The 7363-nt window shown below is 44.5% G+C and overlaps 1 long non-coding RNA gene across 1 annotated transcript; it reads right to left on the reverse strand.

The window, feature by feature from the left end:
* Positions 1-1569: 1569 nt before the first annotated feature.
* Positions 1570-5614, reverse strand: LOC146833912 (uncharacterized). The gene is made up of 3 exons (XR_014960286.1): positions 5571-5614; positions 5017-5043; positions 1570-1849 (listed from the first exon to the last, which is right to left on the reverse strand). It is a non-coding gene; the product is annotated as an uncharacterized LOC146833912 (long non-coding RNA).
* Positions 5615-7363: the final 1749 nt, after the last annotated feature.

Consider the following 7363-nt stretch of genomic DNA (forward strand, 5'->3'; position numbering starts at 1 on the left):
CCTTAGAAATTCACTGAAAAAAACATAGGTTTTAGAGAAAGTTATAGTTAGCAGGACATTTCACTCGTACAGTGAAATTCCCCCATTATAGTTAGTTCAGCTAACTATAACTCGCGCCCCCGCAATGCACTGCTGATGACGTCACATATTACATCACTCATGACATGGTCAGTGACATCACTGATGACATCATCCAGTGACTCTGTGTTTCTGTAAAGTTTAAATATGTTTAATATATATAGGGAAAGGCGTATTGAAGAATGAGTGGGTGTATAAGTGTCTGAATGGATGATTTAGTAGGTGCGCGACTGACTCTATATAAGTGAGTGATTAAACGTATCTTACTGAATGCATGGGTTAGTGACTAAGGACCAGGTGTAGGTGATTCCTAAATACTGAGTTCTTAATAGCAAATTTTACCGATTCGCTATTAAGAACTCGGTATCGCCGATGTAGGTAAAAAATTGTTAATAATTTCCGAATCAGTAATAATGGGTAAAAATCAGAGATTCGGTAATTAGCGAATCGGTATTTCCCAAAATCGGTAATTTTCGAATCAGCCAATCCTGTGCTTCCTCATTACCTCACAAACAGGAAGTGGCCATACCCATGCAGGTGCACTGAGCCTGAAGCTGTTTTAGAGGCAGGGAGCCCAGCAAACAACCCATGAGCAACTCTTCCAACTTTTTGCTGAGAACACAGAGCAGATATGGACAACCAGGAGAGGGAAAAGGAGGCAGGTGAACGCAAGAGGAAGCATAAATTTAGTGAGAGGGAGCTTGAGGTCCTTACTGAGGAGGTCACAAAGGACCATGACAAACTTTTTGGGAAACATTCTCTCCACGTGCCTGAATCTCAGAAAAGGAAGATATGGCTGGGCAATCCGGAAAGGATGAATGCCATTGGAGTAACCCAGCGCTCCATTGAAGACCTAAAAAAATGCTGGTATGACCTCAGGAAGCTTGCAAAGGCGAGGCTGGCAGAGAGAAAGAAGCAATGCAGCCTGACAGGTGGAGGGAGAAACACAGCACCTGCACCAACTGCCCTTGAGCTCTTGGTGGAGTCCACCATCTAGCCGTAGAGTGTGAGCGGGATTGGGGATGCAGACAGCTCAGCCAGAGCTGGCAACAGACAAGGTAAGATGCATGCACAGCATGGTGAGTCCACCACTCCCTAACCCCAATCCCCAATGAGGCGGTATGAATCCCACTCCAGTACATGTTTTACTGAAAACCAGCAATGCATTATGGGAGATGTAGTCAGAAGTAACACATGTCATAACAGTTAGTCCACTGAACCCAAAGGCATGTCACAAACGTCAGCAATTAGCAAGCAGAGGACAGTCAGTTTGATTGGCAGTCATGAAATTTATTATTACTCAACTGCTGCCAGATAAGTGAGCAAATGTACATTCTGTCTCCACAGGCGAGCCATCACGCAGGGCTGCAGAGGGAAGCACAGGAAAGGCACCCAGGAGAGAGAGGACACAGGAGGAGGAGGTCCTGTCGCAGAGCACACCACCCCACCACCACCACCACCATCACCACCACCACCACCATCACCACCATCACCAGCGTCACCACCGCCACCATCACCGCCACCAGCACCGAGATCCAGGAGGCATGAAGTGGCTAGCATCCAGCAGATGGAGGTGTCCGAGGAGGACAGCATGGGAGGCCAACAGTCCATGGTGGCAGAGGATGCCAACGGTGCAGGCACACAGTCCCACACAGAGCGCGCCCACACAGGTGCTAGACGCCGCAGGGCAAGGGCATCCAGTCCAGCTTCACAGGGCGAGGATCAGAGAGTATTTGCCGGTCTTGAGGGGAACATGCTCAAGGTGCAGCGCCTGCAAGGCAAAGTGATAAGGTCAGTCCAGCAGCAGATGGTACAAATGAATGGGCACATGCTGCGAATCGAGAAGGGCATCAGTAGTATGAACAATACTGTGGCTGAGGGCATGAGGGACATGTCCAAGGCAGTGAGGCTGCTGTGCAGCAAAATGGATGAGGACCGTTTGGCGAGGCGCAGGGAGAGGCATAAACTGGACAACTACACTAAGGCGGTGAACCGCCTCTCCACTGCCACCTCTCTGCTCTGCAGGCGCTCGGTGGCCATGCAGGAGGAGATGACCCACTGCAGCCATGATGTGGCAAGGGGGCTGGTCACAGTGACCAGTGTACTCGAAGTGCTACAGACAAACCAGGTAGCCACTACAGGTGCAGGTGATGGGGGGATAGTGAAGAGGCTACCAGCCGCAGTAGCATCACACCCCCTATAACAGAGTCCAGGAGGTGCAGCGAACGGCACAGCGCTGCCACAGGACAGACTGCCAGTGAGGACAGTGTGCCCAAGGAACGCAGCAGTGCAGTGTGTGGGCGCAGGAAGTAATACCAGCCATCACATGGTATTGTGATAAGGGTGATGTAACCCACTTCGCCTTTGTAATCTGCATTTCATTTTGACCTGGCATTTTAAGCCCTTCATGTTGTGTCGGTGTGCCATGCTTATTAAACACCGTCACTCACTTACAGTAATTGGCTGTGTCTCCTTACTTTCTCAGAATATAGTTGCGTGTGATCTCAGCCCGTCTGTGTATCCCATCTGGTGCTGCTGCCACAGCTGCTGCGCTGTGCTTTGGCTGTGGACAATCCTCACCCTCGTCCTCAAGGTCAGTTAGTTCCACTGCTGTTCCTTTCTTTGTGGCAAGGTTACGCAGCATGGCACATGTTGCTATTATTTTACAGCAGATGATGGTGCAGTACTGACGTGCACCTCCACTTTTGTGGAGGCAGCGGAACCTGCTTATTAAGACTGAATGTGCGCTCCACAATGTTGCGCATAGATTTATGTGCCACATTGTATCTTTTCTCACTTGGGGTGGAGGGGTTGAGGTATGGAGTCAGGATAAATGCCCGCACAGCATATGTGCTATCACCTAAGTGGGAAAGGAAGTGCCATTAATAACAATCACCAACACATACATCAGAGGTATATATCAGGGTGTGTCACATTGATTTACCTAGCAGGTATCCTTCTCCAAATTCACCCCTAGCCAGACGTGTGTAGATCCCACTGTTCCTGAATATGTAGGATTCATGGGTACTCCCTGGAAATTTGGCTACAATGTCAGTGATGATGTGGTCCTCATCGCATATAACCTGCACGTTGATGAAATGTGTAGATTTTCGGTTCCGGTATATGTACTCTGTAGCTGCAGGTGGGCAGATTGGTATGTCTGTCCCATCGATGCACCCTATAACATGTGGGAACTGTGCCTTTTGGTAAAAATCTGTCTTTGTTTTCTGCATTTCCGCCTGTGTGCTGGGGAAGCGTATGTAGTTCATTCTTAAATCATGTCATTCAGGAAGGTGTTAAAGAAACGGAACAGGCAACTCTGTGACACCCCACCTGCCACAGCTATCACCCCCTGGTAACTACCTGATGCAAGTAGGTGCAGGCTACAGAGCACCTGAACATGTGTTGGTATAGCGTGCGCCCTTGGTGTCTGATGCTCCAGGAGTGGGTGCAGGTCCCGTATCAGGTCTAGGATGGTTTGGGGGTCTAGCCTGTACCTCTCATGGATTTCAGCCTCAGTCAGTTGGAACAGTGTAATGCGCAGTCTGTACACACGCTCCTCCCGTCTCCAGATCCTCAGTCCTGCTGCTTGCAAACGTAGCCGCCTTGCAATTACGTAGAGGCCCGCCATTGTGTTCACACTGTTGCATTTTGGGGCTGTTTAAATGCAGTGCACCTGATTACCACCTGCTTTGAGTCAGTGGTAATTAGAGACTCCTAAATACCAAAAATTCGGTATTACCGATTTTTGGTACATCGATTTGCGAGTTTTTAACGATTTCTTATTTAGCGATTCAGTATTTGGGGGATTTGGTTGAGAAATGGTAGAGGGTGGTGCCTTCTTAATTGGTCCACGTCAGTGGAAAATCAACATCAAGAACTTTGCTCAAATTGACATTGCTTGTGATGTTTTTATTACTAGTAGACAATGCAGGTATAAATTGCGAAAGAAAAAGCAAACAAGCCGACACGTGTTTCGCCCTAGTGACCCATTGGCCTTGGGCTTTTTCAAGGCTAGAATTATTTGAAAGTTAAAAATAGGTTGAATACAGAATTGGGTGAGAAAAGTGAAGGAGAAAGAGAGAAAGGAAGAGTGTGATGGATTTACCAAAAGTGTAAATTTGGGAAAAAGGGAAAGTAGGGAAGTAGTCAAGGAAAACAGAAGATGTTAGGGGAAGAGGAAACCCAAAAATGCAAGGCGATGGATGGAGAGAGAGAGAGGGAGGGAAGAGAAAAACAGGGGGAAGGGAAGGATTCAAGGAAAACAGATGATGATAAGGGAAGAGGAGACCAAAAGATGCAAGGCAAGGGATGGAGAGAGAGAGAGGAAGGAAGAATATGGGGGGAAGGAAAGGAGAGAGACGATAGGAGAGAGATGATGGTTCAAGAAGGAGAGAAGAGATCAAAAATAGGGCTTATTAGTGGTGACATTTCGTTTTCACATAAAACAGCGTAAAACAGGTGAATATGTACATAGTTGACATAATATCAACACAAATGCCATATTGGGTGCATTGACACATTGCTGTTATAGTAGAATCATAACATTAGTAACAGAATCCTAGGCGCAACAGCATGAGCAGGGCAGAACCAACAATACTATACAGGAGGTGTAGTTGTACCTGGGATTAGTAGGGTCCTGAGATGAAAAAGAAAAGGGTAAATTATGAAAGGAGGAAATGTGTGATGGTTTTAGAAGGCAATTGGTAAGATGAATTAAACGTCGAGGGCGCATAGCCTGCAGATTAAAATGGTAGGTTCATCAAGAAAAAATTATATAATATCTCCAAGAGAAAATATGACATTTATTACTGACACCAGAGAAGAGAGTCAAAGGAAAGGAAGATTTGCAGGCGAAAGGAGGGATAAATCCATAGGAACAAACAAACAAAACAAAGTATCTCATTAGTTGTGCAAGTGGAAAGAAAGGCTGCTTACCGGTTTTTAGTAAATAGCAAGGTCTTTCTAAATGAAAGAGAAAATGGTTCAAAAGGTCACTCATAGAATCGAGATTTAATAGTTATCTCTATTATAAATGGGCCAAACTTGGGGTTTAATATTTAAGGGAACAAGGACACTGTAATGCCAGAACAGCGCGCTAGCCAAAAGGGATGTGAGCGTAAGAAAACATAAGGTGCTTTGCCAGTAAAACAATCTACACGAGAGATGTAAATGACAATGTGTGCTATATGAGGCGTTACTAGTTTAAAGTCAGTGGCATTTAAGTAATGCGTGCTTAGTACGGCGTTACTAGATCCAAGGTCAGTGACAATTAAATAAGACACAGTAATTAAAGGCTGCACAAAATATTATTAGCCGGTACAGTAATGAACGAAACTGACATGCTGAGCGTGGGATTAATTCAGAGCGTTATGACCAATGGCACATGGACCACATTAAGAGGTTACTAGTTCAGAGTGACTTCTTCTGTTAACACGAACACAATTCTAGTTGCATGTCCCAGAGGGGGAAACGGAGCGGGCCTCTCTCACCTGCTGATGAAGTAACTGAGTCTCTGCGGTCTCGGAGAAAAAAGCTGTCAGAAGGGTTCAGGCTCAGATTGCATTGACGTCAGCAAAATAAGGAATGCTGACGTGCGAGTGAGGCCACTGAAGAGTTACTATGTTACTAGTAACTAATAATATTGTCGGTAAGGTTATGGGGATTATTTTACCAGAAGTTAGGCTGTTAAGAAACCATTATTAAATGCGAATAATAGAAAAAGAAAGATCTTAACGTAAAATAGGCAAAAAGAAAATGAAATAAAATAAAAGTGGAACAAAAACGGCTTCTCTGTTTTCTGGTGTAAAAAAGAGGGGCAGTATTTTGAAGCTTCAGTGTGAGTCTCTCATGGGTCAGTAATTAATGTTAGAATATGTAAGGAAGGTCTGAAAAAAAGAGAGGCAGTATTTTGAAGCTTCAGTATGAATCTCTCATGGGTCAGTAATTAATGTTAAAATATGTAAGGAAGGTCCGAAAGGATAACCAAACTGTGTAGCAGAAGAAAACACAGAAACACATCAGAGTTGGGCATGGCAGATGAGAATAATTGGTATAGTCTCCAAATAAGGGAGAAAGGTTGTGAATGATTCATGCAAAACATTATTAATTGTATAATAAGTAATATGATACATACTTAGCGTATTGCGTTTTCAACTGGTTTACATAGTACATCACGAAATCTGTGAATGAATTAAGCAAAGGAAAAGAGGCAGCATAGTGTAAAGAGGTTTAGCCAAACAAGAAACTAGGAGCGACTAAAATGCAAGAAAGTTAGTAGTTGTTTTAGAGTCAGTGCTATTATGTATTGGTTCACGAAAAACAAACGAGGAGATTTAATACAGCCAATAATGCATTTCTGCATCTTTGTTGAGACCCAAGGTTGTCGCATTGAGGCGCATGATGTGTTCACTCTCTCTGCGTCTCATTATAAGTTCACGATTCCCTCCTCGTGACGCTGGTTTGATAATTTCCAATCCAAAGAATTTGAAAGTCTTGTGGTGTGGGTGACACTCTTGAAAATGTTCAGTTAAAGGTGGTCCTACCTCTTCTTTGTTGATATTGCGATAGTGTTCCAAGATTCTGATTTTGAGCGGCCTGATCGTGCTCCCTATGTAGAATTTGTTGCAAGGACAGATTATGATATAGATTACATGTGTTGATGTACATGTTATCCAATCTTTAATTCGAATGGTGGTAATGGGGTCGTGTTTGTATTCAGTTTGCTTATTGACTCCCAGTTTGCACGCATTGCAATCATGGCAGGTGTAGAATCCAGGAGGTTTTGTAAGGAAATTCGCCTTGGGTTTGATCCTTTTGTCCTTGAATTCAGACTTACATAGGATTTGTTTGAGGTTTTTGGCTCTTCTGAAACCCATTTGGGGATATTCTTCCATCTGGTTGGTTAGTGAGGAATTGGAGGTCAGAAGATACCAGTGTCTTTTTAAGGCTTTCCTTATGTGTTGATGTCCATTGTGATAGTCTGTTAGGAACCTAATTGTGTTCCCTCTCTCATCGCTAGTAATATCTTTGGGTTTGAGAAGGTCATCCCTGGACAGCTTTTCACAGTGCTTGTACGTACTGTCAAGGAGTTTCTTGGGGTAGCCCCGATTCAGAAGCCTCTGAGTTAGGAGATTCAAACTTTCTTTGAAGGTATCCAACTTACTGCAATTCCTTCTCATGCGTTGGTATTCCCCTTTTGGGATGTGATCAATTGTTTTGTTGGGGTGACAACTGTCTGCTCGGAGTATTGAATTAACCGAGGTAGGTTTACGGAAGGTTTGGG

Source organism: Triturus cristatus, chromosome 4_2 (genome assembly GCF_964204655.1).
Source record: "Triturus cristatus chromosome 4_2, aTriCri1.1, whole genome shotgun sequence".
Taxonomy (NCBI): Eukaryota; Metazoa; Chordata; class Amphibia; order Caudata; family Salamandridae; genus Triturus; species Triturus cristatus.